The sequence below is a fragment of the Nerophis lumbriciformis genome, linkage group LG12, assembly GCF_033978685.3.
Source record: "Nerophis lumbriciformis linkage group LG12, RoL_Nlum_v2.1, whole genome shotgun sequence".
Lineage (NCBI taxonomy): Eukaryota > Metazoa > Chordata > Actinopteri > Syngnathiformes > Syngnathidae > Nerophis > Nerophis lumbriciformis.
In genome coordinates this window covers 26606071-26627167 of record NC_084559.2, presented here as the reverse complement: position 1 = coordinate 26627167, position 21097 = coordinate 26606071, and the positions used below count along the sequence as shown (strand labels likewise).

General features: G+C 43.3%; 1 protein-coding gene across 2 annotated transcripts in view; it reads right to left on the bottom strand.

Moving 5' to 3' along the window:
- Nucleotides 1-21097, bottom strand: part of LOC133623169 (tetratricopeptide repeat protein 28-like) — a 632620-nt gene that overhangs the window by 418331 nt on the left and 193192 nt on the right. The window lies entirely within an intron of this gene.

Below are 21097 nucleotides of genomic sequence, written 5' to 3'. Positions count from 1 at the left end.
AGCATACACTTAAACTTTCCACGTGCAAGATTGAATCTAATTTAAAAAATTATTCCATAAGAAGCCAAAAAGTGCAAAAACAATAATGTTGGTGTTGGAGGAGTTGTGAATGACTGCAGGGACACAACATTAGATACACCTGCAGACTGCAGGTGTACCTAATTCACAACTCCTCCAACACGAACATTATTGTTTTTGCACTTTTTGGCTTCTTATTAAATAACTTTTGTAACCTATTCTCATGGGCTTTCCTCTTTGTGATGTTAAGTTCCTGTTATGCGCTGTTATACAGTATATGCCTTGAGCTCTTATTTTGAAGGCGCTAAGAGCGGAAGTGATGTCACGTTGCGGAGGTTTTTGAAAGAAGGTGAATAAAGTGGTCCTCGTGTAAACTGGAGCCTCCGTGTTTGTTATTTTGTAGTTTCATACAGTATAGGCGACATTTATAAACCCTCGGTTACACTTTTTTAAATAGATTCAATCTTGTACGTGGAAAGTTTAAGTGAGGGCTTTAGTTGCGGCGCATGGACTTAATTTCTAAGTAAAGGTAAGACCATAATAACGTTTTTTTTTATTAAATGTGCTTTTTTGTGTGCTACAGTTTGTATGTGTAAAGTTAAAGTTAAGTTAAAGTACCAATGATTGTCACACACACACTAGGTGTAATGAAATGTGTCCTCTGCATTTGAGGTTCATGGCTGGTGAGGCACTGACTTCATCACAGTCAGATTTACAAACATATGAACCCTAAAGAGTATCTTATTCATCATTTGATTGGCAGCAGTTAACGGGTTATGTTTAAAAGCTCATACCAGCATTCTTCCCTACTTGGCACTCAGCATCAAGGCTTGGAATTGGGGGTTAAATCACCAAAAATTAATCCCGGGCGCGGCGCGCTGCTGCCCACTGCTCCCCTCACCTCCCAGGGGGTGATCAAGGGGATGGGTCAAATGCAGAGGACAAATTTCATTACACCTAGTGTGTGTGTGACAATCATTGGTACTTTAACTTAACTTTAACTTTACACATACAAACTGTAGCACACAAAAAAGCCCATTTAATTAAAAAAAACGTTATTATGGTCTTACCATTACTTATAAATGAAGTCCAAGCGCCGCTGTTGTGCTGGATTAATGGCACCCCCGCCGTAGAATGCACCCCCTGACAGGAGTGTTATATCAACTAAAGCCCTCACTTAAACTTTCCACGTGCAAGATTGAATCTATTTAAAAAAAAGTGTAACCGAGGGTTTATAAATGTCGCCTATACTGTATGAAACTACAAAATAACAAACACAGAGGCTCCAGTTTACACAAGGACCACTTTATTTACCTTCTTTCAAAAACCTCCGCTCCACTCTGTGTCAACACTTCCGCTCTTAGCGTCTTCAAAATAAGAGCTCAAGGCATATACTGTATAACAGCGCATAACAGGAACTTAACATCACAAAGAGGAAAGCCCATAAAAATAGGTTACAAAAGTTATTTAATAAGAAGCCAAAAAGTGCAAAAACAATAATGTTCGTGTTGGAGGAGTTGTGAATTAGGTACACCTGCGAGCCTCAGCCAGTGCGTCTTCGCAGCCGTTTTATGATCGCTCAGCACAAGAAATACGTTACACACATACAGTTGTTGACAAAATACACTGTACATTATATACCTCAGCTAACTAAACTATGGAAATGTATAATATAGTTCATATAGCAATACGGTCTCACTGCACAGCAGGCCAGCAGTTCGCCGAGTCCGCAATCCATGGTGAGGTACAACTCAGTGACGTGCCTCAACTGGCTGCTGTTCACCGCACCGTCTCTTCTCAGTATTTGAACGGCAAATGTGAAAATTCATTTTAAATAAAAATAATCTAAAACTGGTAAAGTTAAATGGAAAATAACTTTATAGTATAATCACTGGATACATATAACAATTTAATTAAAAAAAATATTTTTACATTTTTTTTCTTTCCATGATGGCAGGTGAGGCCCTGCCTCACCTGCCTCTAGTGACTGCACGTCACCCATCCAAATGATAAGAATCAGGTGTCCTAATCACTTGGCCCGGCCACAGGTGTATAAAATCAAGCACTTCGGCATGGAGACAGTTTCTACAAACATTTGTGAAAGAATGGGCCGCTCTCAGTGATTTCCAGCGTGGAACTGTCATAGGATGCCACCTGTGCAACAAATCCAGTCGTGAAATTTCCTCGCTCCTAAATATACCAAAGTCAACTTTATTATAAGAAAAGTGAAGAGTTTGGGAACAACAGCAAGTCAGTCACGTAAACTGACAGAGAGGGGTCAGCGGATGCTGAAGCGCATAGTGCAAAGACTTTCTGCACAGTCCGTTGCTACAGAGCTCCAAACTTCATGTGACCTTCCAATTAGCCCACGTACAGTACGCAGAGAGCTTCATGTAATGGGTTTCCATGGCCGAGCAGCTGCATCTAAGCCATACATCACCAAGTCCAATACAAAGCGTCGGATGCAGTGGTGTAAAGCACGTCGCCACTGCTCTAGAGTCCAGTGGCAACGCGTTCTCTGGAGTGATGAATCACGTTTTTCCATCTGGCAATCTGATGGACCAGTCTGGGTTTGGAGGTTGCCAGGAGAACGCTACATTTTGGACTGCATTGTGCCGATTATGAAATTTGGTGGAGGAGGAATTATGGTGTGGGGTTGTTTTCTAGGAGTTGGGCTTGGCCCCTTAGTTCCAGTGAAAGGAACTTTGAATGCTCCAGGATACCAAAACATTTTGGACAATTCCATGGGATGGCACTTCAAGTTCATATGTGAGTAAAGGCAGGTGGCCAAATAATTTTGGCAATATAGTGTGTATATATATATATATATATATATATATATATATATATATATATATATATATATATATATATATTTATATAGGGCCCGGGCACTCACGTAGGATTGAAGGCATCTTCCAATATTAAATATAATTTTTGTAAAAAGGATTGAAGGCATCTTCCAATATTAAATATAATTTTTGTAAAATCAGTGTTGTTGTTAATTCTGTGGCGGGTTTGGTCCATGATGCATAATTATTACGTCACAAATCATACAATCTGTAATTAACAAAGCCCATCCAAGGTTTCAATGTGCGTGATAATTAACTAATGACGCAAACGTCTTACTTTTAAATACACTGCACAAGGTTGAAGGAAATGCATACTTAGTCAACAGAACTACATGTCACACTAACGGTGGCAGTAAGAACAATGCCAACACTGTCATAAACATGTGCCGTATAGTGAAACCACACTAAACAACAACGACAAACAAATTTTGGAAGAATATTTGCACCGCAACACAACATAAACACTACAGAACAAATTCTCAGAATTCTCTGCAGCACCAACTCTTCTGGGACACTACAATATAAACAAACGCCATTGGTGGATCTACACCTAACATCCAATGTAATGATACCACGTACAATAGCGTATCTAGTCGATACTACTATGATTACGTCAATATTTTTTAACATCACAAAATCTTCTTTCGTTTTTTTTAAATTTATATTATGTTTATAAGCTCAGGAAATATGTCCCTGGACACATGAGGACTTTGAATATGACCAATGTATGATCCTGTAACGACTTGGTATCGGATTGATATCCAAATTTGTGGTATCATCCAAAACTAATGTAAAGTATCAAACAAAAGAAGAATAAGTGATTATTCCATTTAAACAGAACTGTATATAGAACATGTAAAAAGAGAAAGTACCGTATTTTCCGCACTATAAGGCGCACCTAAAAACCACAATTTTTCTCAAAAGCTGACAGTGCGCCTTATAACCCGGTGCGCTTTATTACGATTCATTTTCATAAAATTTCGGTCTCGCAACTTCGGTAAACAGCCACCATCTTTTTTCCCGGTAGAACAGGAAGCGCTTCTTCTTCTACGCAAGCAACCGCCAAGGAAAGCACCCGCCCCCATAGAACAGGAAGCGCTTCACCCGCCCCCGGAAGAAGAAGAAAAAACGCGCGGATATCACCGTACGTTTCATTTCCTGTTTACATCTGTAAAGACCACAAAATGGCTCCTACTACGCGACAAGGATCCGGTTCATAAAAAGACGCAATCTCTCCATCCGCACACGGATTACTACCGTATTTCACAGCAACTGATATTCCTGTGAACTGCACTGTGGAACGGGAGCACGTACGGTGAATATTCGCACCACAGGGAATGAGAAGTCATCCTTCACTGTGGTTCTAGCTTGCCATGCTAACTTCCACCCATGGTGATATTCAAAAGGAAGACCTTGCCAAAAGAGACCTTTCCAGCCGGCGTCATCATAAAAGCTAACTCGAAGGGATGGATGGATGAAGAAAAGATGAGCGAGTGGTTAAGGGAAGTTTACGCGAAGAGGCCGGGTGGCTTTTTTCACACAGCTCCGAAGGCGAACACACCTTCACTAAGACGGGCAGATAGCGCCGGTCGACATACGCCAACATCTGCCAGTGGATCGTAAATGCCTGGGCAGATAGTTTCGGTCACAACTGTGGTCCGAGCTTTCCGGAAGGCAGGATTCACAGAACTGCTGCACAACAACAGCGACACTGAATCCGATGACTTCGACGAGGCGGAGCCGGCCATTTTTGGATCCCACGCTTGCGCAACTTTTCAATTCGGACACCGAAGACGAAGAATTCGAAGGATTTACGAATGAAGAATAACTTCAGAAGGTGAGCGCTATGTTTATTTTGTGTGTTGTGACATTAACGTTCGAGCAACATTATGTTGCTATTTATTGCTCTACACCATTTTGAATTTTACTATGTTTGTGATTGCACATTTGCGTACATTTTGGGACAGAGTTGTTAGAACGCTGGTTTTCAATATATTATTAAAGTTTGACTGAACTATCTGACTGTTTTTTTGACATTCACTTTAGCGCAGCGTTTTTTTGACATTCACTTTAGCGCAGCGTAGGCGCGGCTTATAGTCCGGGGCGGCTTATTGGTGGACAAAATTATGAAATATGTAATTCATAGAAGGTGCGGCTAATAATCCGGTGCGCCTTATAGTGCGGAAAATACGATAAGCAGATATTAACAGTAAATGAACAAGTAGATTAATAATCAATTTTCTACCACTTGTCCTTAATAATGTTGACAAAATAATAGTATATAAATGACACAATATGTTACTGCATATGTCAGCAGACTAATTAGGAGTCTTTGTTGGTTTACTTACTACTAAAAGACAAGTTGTCTTGTATGTTCACTATTTTATTTAAGGACAAAATTGCAATAAGAAACATGTGTTTAATGTACCGTAACAATTTTTGTTAAAATAAAGCCAATAATGACATATTTTGTGGTCCTCTTTATTTAGAAAAGTACCGAAAAGTACCAAAATAATTTTTAGATAATACTTTTAGATAATTAAGGAAAGTAAATTAAAAAAATATTTTATCTTGAATGTGTGTGTGAATGGGTGAATGTAGAAATAGTGTCAAAGCGCTTTGAGTACCTTAGAAAAGCGCTATACAAGTATAACCCATTTATCATTTATTATTTATTTATCTTTAATTATGATCATGATTTCTGGTTATGTTAGGCCAGCAGAGAAGGCCTTGCTGGCCCTGACGGCACACCACTGATAGAAGTTCAGTAGAAATAAATAATTGTATCCTTGAGGTCATTCTATCCATAAAAGAAGAAGAAGCAAAGCAAACACCTGCAGAACACGACCGCCACAGTGATGATTAGCTACTGAAGGGAACTGTCGCCATAATCATGTGACCCCCCAATGGTTGTAGCCCTAAACAACCCCAGCATATCTAAATAAGTAAGAAGTGCCTGCTTAAATCTAGTTTTTAGTGTCAATGACATCTCTTCGTGTGTGCAAACCACTTTGAAGGCAGTTCTTTCACCAACCTCCGCCGACAATATACAGAAAAGATTTTCTCAAAAACCACATTTCATGGCAGGGTCAGTTCCTACTATTTATGGCAATGGTGGATACAATGAAGCCAAGCGGTAGATCTAATAACAGTATATAGACAATTTGTAATGATACTAAGGGTGTAATGGTACACAAACATTTCGGTTCGGTACGTACCTCGGTTTAGAGGTCACGGTTCGGTTCATTTTCGGTACAGTAAGAAAAAAACAAAATATACATTTTCTGGTTATTTATTTACCAAAATTTGTAAACAATGGCTTTATCCTTTTAACATAACAATAACATACATATACACACCGGGTCGATTGCCAGGGTTAATGCAGTCAACATATATAAAATAAAAACTAAATAAGATAAGGCTCAGAATTGGTTTCTTAACAAAACCTTTCTACATATAAAGTGCCACATTTCCACATATAAAGTGCAACATTAAACTGCTTCAAGTTGTTGCTCAGATTAAATAAAATGACAAAACTTTTCTTCTACATACAAATAGTGCAACATTAAAGGCCTACTGAAACCCACTACTACCGACCACGCAGTCTGATAGTTTATATATCAATGATGAAATCTTAACATTGCAACACATGCCAATACGGCTGAGTTAGCTTACTAAAGTGCAATTTTAAATTCCGCGCGTAATATCCTGCTGAAAACGTCTCGGTATGTTGACGCCGGCACGTGACGTCACGGATTGTAGTGAACATTTTGGGACAGCATGGTGGCCAGCTATTAAGTCGTCTGTTTTCATCGCAAAATTCCACAGTATTCTGGACATCTGTGTTGGTGAATCTTTTGCAATTTGTTCAATGAACAATGGAGACAGCAAAGAAGAAAGCTGTAGGTGGGAAGCGGTGTATTGCGGGCGGCTGCAGCAACACAAACACAGCCGGTGTTTCATTGTTTACATTCCCGAAAGATGACAGTCAAGTTTTACCATTGGCATGTGGAGAACTGGGACAACAGAGACTCTTACCAGGAGGACTTTGAGTTGGATACGCAGACGCGGTACCGTGAGTACGCATGCAGCTGCAGCTTCCAAACATTTGATCGCTTGCCCGTATGTGCGTGCCGCTATGTGCATGTCACGTACGTAACTTTGGGGACTTTGGGGAAATATGTGTGCTGTATGAACTTTGGGGAGGTGAACGGCACTTTGGGCTGTGGGATTGAGTGTGTTGAGCAGGTGTTTGAGTTGTATTGGCGGGTTATATGGACGGGAGAGGGGAGGTGTTTGTTATGCGGGATTAATTTGTGGCTAATTAAATATAAGCCTGGTTGTGTTGTGGCTAGCCCGGATCTGAACCCGAGTGGTGTTCTGTTATTGGACTTTTGTGCCCGTCACAGATTGTCCATAATGAACACCATGTTCGAACATAAGGGTGTCCATATGTGCACTTGGCACCAGGACGCCCTAGGCCGCAGTTCCATGATCGACTTTGTAGTTGTGTCATCGGATTTGCGGCCTCATGTTTTGGACACTCGGGTGAAGAGAGGGGCGGAGCTTTCAACCGATCACCACCTGGTGGTGAGTTGGCTGCGATGGTGGGGGAGGATGCCGGACAGACCTGGCAGGCCCAAACGCATTGTGAGGGTTTGCTGGGAACGTCTGGCAGAGTCTCCTGTCAGAGAGAGTTTAAATTCCCACCTCCGGAAGAACTTTGAACATGTCACGAGGGAGGTGCTGGACATTGAGTCCGAGTGGACCATGTTCCGCACCTCTATTGTCGAGGCAGCTGATTGGAGCTGTGGCCGCAGGGTAGTTGGTGCCTGTCGTGGCGGTAATCCTAGAACCCGTTGGTGGACACCGGCGGTGAGGGATGCCGTCAAGCTGAAGAAGGAGTCCTATCGGGTTCTTTTGGCTCATGGGACTCCTGAGGCAGCGGACAGGTACCGACAGGCCAAGCGGTGTGCGGCTTCAGCGGTTGCGGAGGCAAAAACTCGGACATGGGAGGAGTTCGGGGAGGCCATGGAAAACGACTTCCGGACGGCTTCGAAGCGATTCTGGACCACCATCCGCCGCCTCAGGAAGGGGAAGCAGTGCACTATCAACACCGTGTATGGTGAGGATGGTGTTCTGCTGACCTCGACTGCGGATGTTGTGGATCGGTGGAGGGAATACTTCGAAGACCTCCTCAATCCCACCAACACGTCTTCCTATGAGGAAGCAGTGCCTGGGGAATCTGTGGTGGGCTCTTCTATTTCTGGGGCTGAGGTTGCTGAGGTAGTTAAAAAGCTCCTCGGTGGCAAGGCCCCGGGGGTGGATGAGATCCGCCCGGAGTTCCTTAAGGCTCTGGATGCTGTGGGGCTGTCTTGGTTGACAAGACTCTGCAGCATCGCGTGGACATCGGGGGCGGTACCTCTGGATTGGCAGACCGGGGTGGTGGTTCCTCTCTTTAAGAAGGGGAACCGGAGGGTGTGTTCTACCTATCGTGGGATCACACTCCTCAGCCTTCCCGGTAAGGTCTATTCAGGTGTACTGGAGAGGAGGCTACGCCGGATAGTCGAACCTCGGATTCAGGAGGAACAGTGTGGTTTTCGTCCTGGTCGTGGAACTGTGGACCAGCTCTATACTCTCGGCAGGGTCCTTGAGGGTGCATGGGAGTTTGCCCAACCAGTCTACATGTGTTTTGTGGACTTGGAGAAGGCATTCGACCGTGTCCCTCGGGAAGTCCTGTGGGGAGTGCTCAGAGAGTATGGGGTATCGGACTGTCTGATTTTGGCGGTCCGCTCCCTGTATGATCAGTGTCAGAGCTTGGTCCGCATTGCCGGCAGTAAGTCGGACACGTTTCCAGTGAGGGTTGGACTCCGCCAAGGCTGCCCTTTGTCACCGATTCTGTTCATAACTTTTATGGACAGAATTTCTAGGCGCAGTCAAGGCGTTGAGAGGATCTGGTTTGGTGGCTGCAGGATTAGGTCTCTCCTTTTTGCAGATGATGTGGTCCTGATGGCTTCATCTGGCCAGGATCTTCAGCTCTCGCTGGATCGGTTCGTAGCCGAGTGTGAAGCGACTGGGATGAGAATCAGCACCTCCAAGTCCGAGTCCATGGTTCTCGCCCGGAAAAGGGTGGAATCAAATCAAATCAAATCAACTTTATTTATAAAGCACATTTAAAATTTACCACAGGGGTAGCCAAAGTGCTGTACAATGAGCAGGTTAAAAGATAAAACGAGTACCGAGCAAACACAACACAACACAAACAGAACATGATAAAAAATAAATAATTAAAATAGAATTAATAAAAACATAAAAACATAAAAACAGGATCACAGCAGGTGTATTATGGGGCGCCATTGCAGGATGGATATCACTCAGTGTTAAAAGCCATGGAATAAAAGTATGTTTTTAAGAGAGATTTAAAAACAGGAAGAGAGGAGGCTTGTCTAACACTCAGGGGTAGGTCGTTCCAGAGCTTGGGAGCAGCAACGGCGAAAGCTCTGTCACCTCTAAGCTTCAGCCTTGTGTCAGGGACCGTCAACAGCAGCTGATCGGCTGATCTTAAGGATCGGGTGGGGCAGTAAGGCTGAAGGAGGTCGGAGAGATAGGTTGGCGCGAGGTTGTTTAGACATTTAAAAACAAATAAAAGGAGTTTAAAATGTATTCGGTAACGCACAGGGAGCCAGTGAAGGGACGCTAAAATAGGGGTGATGTGCTCACGTCTGCGGGTCTGTGTTAGCAGACGAGCAGCAGAGTTCTGTACGAGCTGCAGGCGGGCGAGGGAGGCCTGGCTAATGCCAACATACAGGGCATTACAGTAATCAAGACGAGTCGAGATAAAAGCGTGGATTAATTTCTCAAGATCATGTCTTGATAAAAGCGGTTTCACTTTCGCTATTTGGCGTAATTGATAAAAGCTTTTTTGAACGACGCTGCTGATTTGTTTTTCGAATTTAAAATCTGAGTCAAACTTTACCCCCAGGTTTGTGACAGAGTCGCTGAGATACGGGGTCAGAGTGCCGAGGTCAACGTTGGGGGAGGGAGAGCGACTTGGACCGAACAACATAACTTCTGTTTTGTCTTCATTTAGGCTCAGGAAGTTAGCTGAAAGCCAGACTTTGATGTCGTGCAGGCAGTCAATAAGACTTTGAACCGTGTTATTTTGTGCCATGGGAAAATAAATCTGGCAATCATCGGCATAAAAATGAAATGCAATACTGTACTTCCTAAAAATAGAACCAAGGGGGAGAAGGTAAAGCGCAAATAAAATTGGGGCAAGGATTGAACCCTGGGGGACCCCATGTGGTAAAGGAGCTGTGGACGACATAAAACTGTCTACTTTTACACAAAAACTCCTGTCGGTTAGGTACGACCGGAACCAGTTGAGGGCGGCGCCCTTAATGCCCACACAGTTCTCAAGACGAGTGATTAAGGTGGCGTGGTCGACGGTGTCGAACGCAGCAGACAGATCTAAAAGCACCAGGACAACATATTTACCAGAATCAGTGGACAGGAGGATATCGTTAAAAACTTTTAGAAGCGCTGACTCTGTGCTGTGGAGGGCTTTAAAACCGGACTGGAACAGCTCAGTGATACCATTATCCTCTAAGAAGGGCAGCAACTGACTGTAGACAACCTTCTCTAATATTTTGGAAATGTATGGAAGATTAGAGATAGGTCTGAAGTTAGAGAGGAGAGAGGGGTCGAGGCTGGGTTTTTTAAGTAGAGGTCGTACCACTGCATGTTTAAACTCTACTGGAACTATTCCAGAAGAGAGGCTACTATTGATAATGTTAAGGACACTTGATCCAATAGTAGCAAGTACCTCCTTAAACAGGCGAGGTGGGAGGGCATCTGCAGGAGAACCAGAGGGCTTCATACGACTAACTGTGTCACTTAAAAAAGAAAAGGACACCGGCTCAAACTGATGGAAAACAGAAGAGAAATGCAGGGGAACAGAAGGGTCATATGAAGGCTGAGATAGACTGGCTCTAGTTGACACAATTTTGTCAGTGAAAAAATGGAGACAATTTTCACAGAATTCAAAAGAAGCATCAAAACCAGCAGATTTGGGAGCATCAATGACAGTGTTAATAGTTTTAAACAGAACTCTGGGGTTGTTACAGTTAGAAGATATAATCTGAGATAGATATATATTCATTTCTGCTTTTACAGTCATCTGAAAGGAAAACAGGCTTTCTTTAAAAATGGCAAAGGACACATGCAGCCTGTCTTTTTTCCATTTTCTCTCTGCTCTTCTACATACGCGCCTGGCAGCCCGAGTGACGTCATTCAACCAGGGTTGAGGCGTGGTTTTAGCGCGGCGGCATTTGAAAGGCGCGATCGTGTCCAGTGTTTGTGAACAGATAGAGTTGAACCCAGAAACCAACTCTTCAGTATTCAGACACACAGATGCTGCAGAATTATCATCACAAAGAGTCAAAAAAATAGAGGAGAACCGAGCAGGAGACGAAGAATTAAACATGCGAGAGCGTTGGGGCGGTGCGCACAATTTAACTGGACACTGCGTGGCAATATCAAACAGGATCGGCATGTGATCAGAGAACACAGCGTCGCAAATGTCCAAATTAAAAACACACAAACCATACGAGAGCACTAAATCGAGTGTATGCCCGCGTTCATGTGTAGAACCACACACAGACTGTACAAAGTTAAATGAGTCGATTATATTCAGGAAGCTCCTGGAAAGCGGCTCATCTGGACAGCAGGTGTGAATATTAAAATCACCCACAATAAGGACACGATCATATTTGGGCAGGATTTCAGCCAGAAATTCAGAAAAGTCAGTTATAAAGTCTTTGTGGTACTTGGGTGGTCGATAGATGACGGCACACAGGACGACATCAGAAAGACCCAGTTCAAACATGCACAGTTCGAAGCTTGAAAAGGAGGATTGTAGGCGGATCTGACGGCATTTAAAGTCATTTTTAAAAACGACTGCTAATCCTCCTCCTTTTCGACCGGACGGCCGTGGGGAATTAAAGTAGGAACACTCCGAAGGCAGAAGTTCATTAAGAGGGGCGGACTCACCGGCTCTCAGCCATGTCTCCGTCACACAGAGGAAGTCCAGTCCGCGGGAAGTGAAGAAATCCTTCAGGATAAAAGTTTTGTTTGTCAAAGATCTTGCGTTCACAAGACCGAACCTGGCGGGGGCCAGCACGTCCAAGGCCGCAATTAATCCGGGTGGGGCCCGACACACAGCCCGCAGGTGGCGGTGATCCACCCCGCGCCTCCGGGGGCGGGGACAGCAGGAGCGACGACGGCAAGCTTCTTCCTCCAAACCAACGATAGGAACCAGCCAGGAGCCGATCGGATCGAGCGAGCGTGGGTGCAGGAGGAGACCGGATACCGCACCATTCATCCTTCGGGGAGCCACGGGAAGCCGGGCCAGGAGTGCCCTAACTTTCACCAGCTGGCCGCCACGTTTACCGCGGCGCCGGAGACGCTTCCGCCGGGGGAGAGGAGCCAGGGGGCGGGAAAGGAAGGCAGGAATCCGGCCAGGTGAAAAAGCTGACTGGGACGTCGAAAAACCAACGTCGAAGTTGATCATATCAGTGGGAGAGGGGCAAAGATCCAACAGTGTTTGGCGGTCATACACAAGCAGTGAGCTGACAGAGACGAAAATAGACGCAAAAAACACAAAAACGAACAGAGCTGACAGCGAGAGACGGCAGGCCAAAGCACATACTGGCGCCATCTTGCATCGGGGCGTGGTCACCACGAATGCCATCTTCGGGTTGGGGAGGAGACCCTGACCCAAGTGGAGGAGTTCAAGTACCTCGGAGTCTTGTTCACGAGTGAGGGAAGAGTGGATCGTGAGATCGACAGGCGGATCGGTGCGGCATCTTCAGTAATGCGGACGCTGTATCGATCCGTTGTGGTGAAGAAGGAGCTGAGCCGGAAGGCAAAGCTCTCAATTTACCGGTCGATCTACGTTCCCATCCTCACCTATGGTCATGAGATTTGGGTTATGACTGAAAGGACAAGATCACGGGTACAAGCGGCCGAAATGAGTTTCCTCCGCCGGGTGGCAGGGCTCTCCCTTAGAGATAGGGTGAGAAGCTCTGTCATCCGGGGGGAGCTCAAAGTAAAGCCGCTGCTCCTCCACATCGAGAGGAGCCAGATGAGGTGGTTCGGGCATCTGGTCAGGATGCCACCCGATCGCCTCCCTCGGGAGGTGTTTAGGGCACGTCCGACCGGTAGGAGGCCACGGGGAAGACCCAGGACACGCTGGGAAGACTATGTCTCCCGGCTGGCCTGGGAACGCCTCGGGATCCCCCGGGAAGAGCTGGACGAAGTGGCTGGGGAGAGGGAAGTCTGGGCTTCCCTGCTTAGGCTGCTGCCCCCGCGACCCGACCTCGGATAAGCGGAAGAAGATGGATGGATGGATGGTGTTGTGGCTAATAGAGTATATATGTCTTGTGTTTATTTACTGTTTTAGTCATTCCCAGCTGAATATCAGGTCCCACCCGTCTCTCACAGCATCTTCCCTATCTGAATCGCTACCACTGCCCTCTAGTCCTTCACTCTCACTTTCCTCATCCACGAATCTTTCATCCTCGCTCAAATTAATGGGGAAATCGTCACTTTCTCGGTCCGAATAGAACACATAGAATTGACCTGCTATCCCCGTTTAAATAAGAAAATCGCATTTCAGTAGGCCTTTAAACGGCATTTGTTATTGCTTTAGCCCTGTCTGACTCGCCGAGGAGAGGCTGCTTGAATGCGGTGGGAGCTGTGTTTGTTCGTCTTTCTCTTCGTTGAAGCGATGTTATCCATTGTTGTATCGCACCGCGAAACCGAAATGTTCCCAAACGGTAGATCTTAACGAGGCAGGAGGGTCTTTCAGCTCTGGCTTTTGCATGTTGTAGTAGCCCGGTCGCTGCTAGCATGCCGTGTGTTGTGCCTCAGTGTGCATTGTTTACACAACGTGCGGTACGAAACTTAATATGTCCATGTGGAAACTCGTTTGGTACACCTTCGAACCGAACCGAATCCCCCAAACCGAAACGGTTCAATACAAATACACGTACCGTTACACCCTTAAATGATACGTTAGCGATGTAGCATTGTCGCTATCTATTGCTATTACTTCCTACACATTTGGACATAATAATTAGCCCCCTAGGAACTTTTGAACATTTCTCAAAATTATGCCCATTGTTTGCCATATTCATAACATTATTGATGGTAAAGCATTCTTCAATGGCATGGCCTCATTTTGTTACATTTTCAAGATGTCTTTATAAAAGATTTGTTGAAGTTTGTGCTTTGAAAACCTGAGCATTAAATTAGTTTGAACCACATCAGTCAATTAACAGAGAATCTTGTTAAAGTGACCTAAGAAGAAGGGTTAGTATCAATTGACCACTTAATGGAAATGGACTGGCTCGAGAGTTGCTGCTAAATCTTGTTAAGAAGTGATATCATCGTGCCAAAAAGTAAGAAAATCAGTTTAAAGATAATAGATGTTCATCTTAAGGGGAACCTCACACCGTCTCTAAAACAGCTGTGTTGCTACATTGCAAAGCATAAAAAAGTTATTCTGTCCAATATCAAATGCCCAATACAAATCCGGGCATGGTAAAAAAACGCAGCATTTCTAGAACTTTTGAGAGAAAAATTGTTTGAGATGTGAATAAGAAACCATGGATCTGATCTCTTTAGACTCATTTTACAGTCCAACAAAAAAAGCCATTGCTCTCACAGCGGCTTGTCAAAGCTGACTTAAGTTTGCCAGAGAAAATCTAAAACATGAGGATGATTTTCGGAAATTGTTTTTTTGGTGTTATACAATTAAACTTGGGGTGTCTGAGCAAATCGGTTATTATTATCATTATAAGGCTCGGTTTAGTTTCTTTCACTCGCCTCAGGTCAGACTCTGGCTTGTACATGTACAGCTGGGTGCTAAAATACTCTGCTGTTGCCATTTCTAATAAAAAGTAGTTATGACTTATGGTATTTTTTCTGTAACATGCTAGAGCATATCTCAAACACTAGAAACAAGGCTGCCGGGGCGCAGACCAGTCTCATGTAGCTGTAGGCTTGAAGATTGTCTGTAAGGTAAAATGTATACAAAAGTTTGACCAAAACCACCATTATATGTTATGTTGACCTCAAAGAAGTGTTTTGAATAAGGGTGTAACGGTTTGTTTGAACGACGATTCGATTCAATTCGATATTTGTAGTTGCTTAAACGATTCAGGGACAATCTCATTTTTTTGAACAATACAATCCGTAATAATTCAGTGAGTTGAAATCGAGTCAGTAACTTTTAGCAAAAATAATCAAGCAGTGTGATTGTGAAATAAATATTGCATACTGGACACTGTAGGTGAAGTTTCCTATATTCCTAATTAGGGTTGCAAAATTCCGGGAATATTCAAAGTTGGAAACTTTCCACGGGAATTAACGGGAATATATCGGAATTAACAGGAATTAATGGGAAATTAATGGGAATAAACATTGAGTGCAACATGCTAGATCTTGCAGCATGATTATTAGCTAAAACAACCTGATTTAACGCAAATTCAGTATAATTTCAACCCTGCACTGTGCATTCCTCCATCACATGCACAGTACATCCCAGCACACTACAGCAGGGCTATTGAGGCCACACTAGTATTTGAGCCCAAGGACTTCATCCAGTCAGGTAAGTGTTGATGATATTACTGGGGTAAATATATTTGATCTATGGTATTTAAGTTGAATAAAGGTGTAATTGCTTGTTACTGTATGACTGTAGGCTACTCCAGCAGACTTCCACTCAAGCTAGCTAGCTATTCCTGTGCTTGTTAAATAATTTTGGGGCCAATATCTCTAGCTAGCTAGGTTTATGTACCACCACCAGTCTCATAATGAACCGAAAATATTTCTCCGTTAGCCTTGATGCTAATTTTCTCTATGTTAAATCTCATCATTTATGCTAACAACGTTAGTGATCCGAATTGACCTTTTTTGTGATCTGTAAAGTTCAACTAGCAAATACTAAATCAAAACGTGTAGTTTCCTCTGCCTTCTGTTCTGCTAGCCATTCTGTTGTCATACAAGAATGTAGGTTATAGTTTGATTTAGCATGCTGATTGAGTGTTCATTTATTCATCTAGCCTATTTATATTCATTTGTCCATCAGTAAAATATTTTTAAAAACTACTCCAATTGTTTAGCTGACTATTTACATCTGTGTGCGGCATTACATTAGTGTTTTACAAGAATAAATAAATACAAACAGAATAATGCCACGTACACCATCTGATGTGTAGAGACTTTTCACCCCAACCAATGTAGGCAGAAAGGCTGTGTACATTTGCAAATACTGTGCAAAGAGCTACGTCAAAAATGCCACAAAGATGCAGTAGCATATAGACAAGTGCCCAATAATATATAATTATTGTAATTCCCCATTCATTTCTATTTATTCCCATTAATTCCCATGGACGGTGTCCAACTTTGAATAATCAGAAAATGGTCAATATTTACAAACTTCCCGAGCTTAATTTACCGGAAACTTTCCACCAGTGACGTGCGGTGAGGTTGATGGCTGGTGAGGCACTGACTTCATCACAGTCAGATTTACAAACATATGAACCCTAAAGAGTATCTTATTCACCATTTGATTAGCAGCAGTTAACGGGTTATGTTTAAAAGCTCATACCAGCATTCTTCCCTGCTTGGCACTCAGCATCAAGGGTTGGAATTGGGGGTTAAATCACCAAAAATGATTCCCAGGCGCGGCGCCGCTGCTGCCCACTGCTCCCCTCACCTCCCAGGGGGTGAACAAGGGGATGGGTCAAATGCAGACGACAAATTCCATTACACCTAGTGTGTGTGTGACAATCATTGGTACTTTAACTTAACTTTAACTTTACACATACAAACTGTAGCACACAAAAAAGCACATTTAATAAAAAAAAAACGTTATTATGGTCTTACCTTTACTTAGAAATTAAGTCCATGCGCCGCAACTAAAGCCCTCACTTAAACTTTCCACGTGCAAGATTGAATCTATTTAAAAAAGTGTAACCAAGGGTTTATAAATGTCGCCTATACTGTATGAAACTACAAAATAACAAACACGGAGGCTCCAGTTTACACGAGGACCACTTTATTTACCTTCTTTCAAAAACCTCCGCAACATGACATCACTTCCGCTCTTAGCGCCTTCAAAATAAGAGCTCAAGGCATACACTGTATAACAGCGCATAACAGGAACTTAACATCACAAAGAGGAAAGCCCATGAAAATAGGTTACAAAAGTTATTTAATAAGAAGCCAAAAAGTGCAAAAACAATAATGTTTGTGTTGGAGGAGTTGTGAATTAGATACACCTGCAGTCTGCAGGTGTACCTAATGTTGTGGCTCTGCAGTCATTCACAACTCCTCCAACACGAACATTATTGTTTTTGCACTTTTTGGCTTCTTATGAAATAATTTTTTTAAATAGATTCAATCTTGCACGTGGAAAGTTTAAGTGTGGGCTTTAGTTGATATAACAATTCTACGGCGGGGGTGCAGGAGGCGGGATTACTGGAGCCTCAGCCAGTGCGTCTTTTGCAGCCGTTTTATGATCGCTCAGCACAAGAAATACGTTACACACATACAGTTGTTGACAAAATACACTGTACATTATATACCTCAGCTAACTAAACTATGGAAATGTATAATATAGTTCATATAGCAATACGGTCTCACTGCACAGCAGGCCAGCAGTTAGCCGAGTCCGGAATCCATGTTGAGGCACTGAGTGACGTGCCTCAACTGGCTGCTGTTCACCGCACCGTCTCTTCTCAGTATTTGAAAGGCAAATGTGAAAATTCAGCGATTTTGAATCAAAATAATCTAAAACTGGTGAAGTTAAATGGAAAATAACTTTATAGTATAATCACTGGATACATATAACAATTTAATTTTTTTTTTTTTCTTTTTACATTTTTTTTCTTTCCATGATGGCAGGTGAGGCGGGGCCATCGTCACTGCTTTCCACCCCTTTGCAACCCAATCCCAAGATATAAATAAATTATGGATACAAACAAGCAAGTAAACAACAATTAATGGCAAATGCATTCGTATCTTATTTAAATAAAGTGTAACCAACACTTCAGGTTGAATTAACAAGAGGAAACCTTTTCCACTCACATTTTTAATAGTCAAGCAATCTTCAATAAAACTACAGTAATCAACATTTTAACATTAGATTTACCTGCTAAATAAAGTTCCCCGTTCCCGGCCATAAAGTATCTGTTCTCAGGTCTGGCACCACCGATCAAAGACAGCGTCCCAGGTGTGCTGAAGCATGTATGCCCCCCTCATTCCCAATATCCATATCCTCCTCAACCCATCTCTTGTATTTGTTTCTTATGAAATGACTTTTCCTTGGCCGCTAGTTGTTGCGTTCCAGAAGTCGATGTTTCTCCATAACTGGCTTCACTGTTACTTCCATTCGCCTCGTCTTTTGTGGTTTAAAGTTGTGTTGCACCTATATACTATTGTGTTGTGTCGTTTATATTTGTTGTGGCTTTTGCAATCTTACTGTAGCTGAAAGTGTTTGTGTTGGAATTTATGACATTGTCTTGTGGCAAATAGAGTTATTTTTAAAAGTGCTGAACTTTACAAAAAATCTGCCGTTCTTAAAAACAATGTTTCCCTTTTCCTCGCATCGATAAAATGTATTGATTCCCTTTTAAAACAATCTTGGACCGATACCTATCTTCTGGAAGGCAAACTTGCAGAGCACAGATCGATTCGATATACTTGAAATTTAGGAATTTAATCGTTCTAGTATGGAACGATTAATATCCTAATTTCAGGTATATCGATCTGGGTTAGGGTAAAGCCCTAAACTGGGAAAACTGGGTCATTTATGTCACGGCCCATAAGCCTGATCTTAATAAAAAGAAAAAAAAGGATTATTCCCTATGTGTCTATATATTTTTTTACATTTTTATTTACTATCTGTATATATTCTTTTAGACATAGGGGGCGGTACCTCTGGATTGGCAGACCGGGGTGGTGGTTCCTCTCTTTAAGAAGGGGAACCGGAGGGTGTGTTCCAACTATCGTGGGATCACACTCCTCAGCCTTCCCGGTATGGTCTATTCAGGTGTACTGGAGAGGAGACTACGCCGGATAGTCGAACCTCGGATTCAGGAGGAACAGTGTGGTTTTCGTCCTGGTTGTGGAACTGTGGACCAGCTCTATACTCTCGGCAGGGTCCTTGAGGGTGCATGGAAGTTTGCCCAACCAGTCTACATGTGCTTTGTGGACTTGGAGAAGGCATTTGACCGTGTCCCTCGGGAGATCCTGTGGGGAGTGCTCAGAGAGTATGGGGTGTCGGACTGTCTGATTTTGGCTGTCCGCTCCCTGTACGATCAGTGTCAGAGCTTGGTCCGCATTGCCGGCAGTAAGTCGGACAAGTTTCCAGTGAGGGTTGGACTCCGCCATGGCTGCCCTTAGTCACCGATTCTGTTCATAACTTTTATGGACAGAATTTCTAGGCGCAGTCAAGGCATTGAGGGGATCCGGTTTGGTGGCTGCATGATTAGGTCTCTGCTTTTTGCAGATGATGTGGTCCTGATGGCTTCATCTGGCCAGGATCTTCAGCTCTCACTGGATCGGTTCGCAGCCGAGTGTGAAGCGACTGGGATGAGAATCAGCACCCCCAAGTCCGTGTCCATGGTTCTCGCCCAGAAAAAGGGTGGAGTGCCATCTCCGGGTTGGGGAGGAGACCCTGCCCCAAGTGGAGGAGTTCAAGTACCTCGGAGTCTTGTTCACGAGTGAAGGAAAAGTGGATCATGAGATTGACAGGCGGATCGGTGCGGCATCTTCAGTAATGGGGACCCTGTATCGATCCGTTGTGGTGAAGAAGGAGCTGAGCCGGAAGGCAAAGCTCTCAATTTACCGGTCGATCTACGTTCCCAGCCTCACCTATGGTCATGAGATTTGGGTTATGACCGAAAGGACAAGATCACGGGTACAGACGGCCGAAATGAGTTTCCTCCGCCGGGTGGCGGGGCTCTCCCTTAGAGATAGGGGGAGAAGCTCTGCCATCCGGGAGGAGCTCAAAGTAAAGCCGCTGCTCCTCCACATCGAGAGGAGCCAGATGAGGTGGTTCGGGCATCTGATCAGGATGCCACCCGAACGCCTCCCTCGGGAGGTATTTAGGGCACGTCCAACCGGTAGGAGGCCACGGGGAAGACCCAGGACACGTTGGGAAGACTATGTCTCCCGGCTGGCCTGGGAACGCCTCGGGATCCCCCGGGAAGAGCTGGACGAAGTGGCTGGGGAGAGGAAAGTCTGGGCTTCCCTGCTTAGGCTGCTGCCCGCGACCCGACCTCGGATAAGCGGAAGAAGATGGATGGATGGATGGATGGATGAATGGATGGATGGATATATTCTTTTATTTTATTTCTGATTAGTATTATTATCAATGTATTATTATTTTCTTTTTTTATTTAATTGATTTATCTGTAAATATTATTATTACTTTGTTTTCTGCTGTTTCTTTCTTTTTTTGGGTGGGTAGGAGGGTGGCATCGTTGGGAAATATTTTGACATTTAAGGCAGACAACAGATATATGATGTATGTAAATATGATGTAATTGATAGGAATGTCTGATGCTGGATGTCAATAAAAATTTAATGAAAAAAAACAATGGAAAAAAAAAAGGAATTTAATCATTCTAAATGTAGATTCAAAATCATAATGTGACCTAATGTTGCACAATATAGATAGATAAACAATATAGTTTATATAAATTTGGCCAATGATAAAGCTTTATTTACACATGTGTCAAACACAAGGCCCGTTGGCCAGATCTGGCCCGCCGCATAATTTCACTGGCCCACGAAAGCCCGGAAAAATGTGCACCAATAAATCATCTTTATGGCAAAATGTATTTGTTTCTTCAGGTTTGATAGAAAAATGCACTGCAAACAATCATGGGGGTCCTCGACCCCTCGGGTGTCCGCAGGGGGGTCGTGAACATTTTGGTTGATTTTAATTTACTTAAATTGTTTTAATATATATTTTTATATTCCCCGTGCAAATATTTTTAAATGTACATTAACATTGATCCAACACACTATAGAGTAGAGAAATGACAATACCTTTGCAGGTTTGAAATAAAAATTAAAAATAAAGAAAGAATTACACAGTATTATTGTATTTATAGTAGCATAAAAGATAGCTAGCAATTAACGCTTACGTT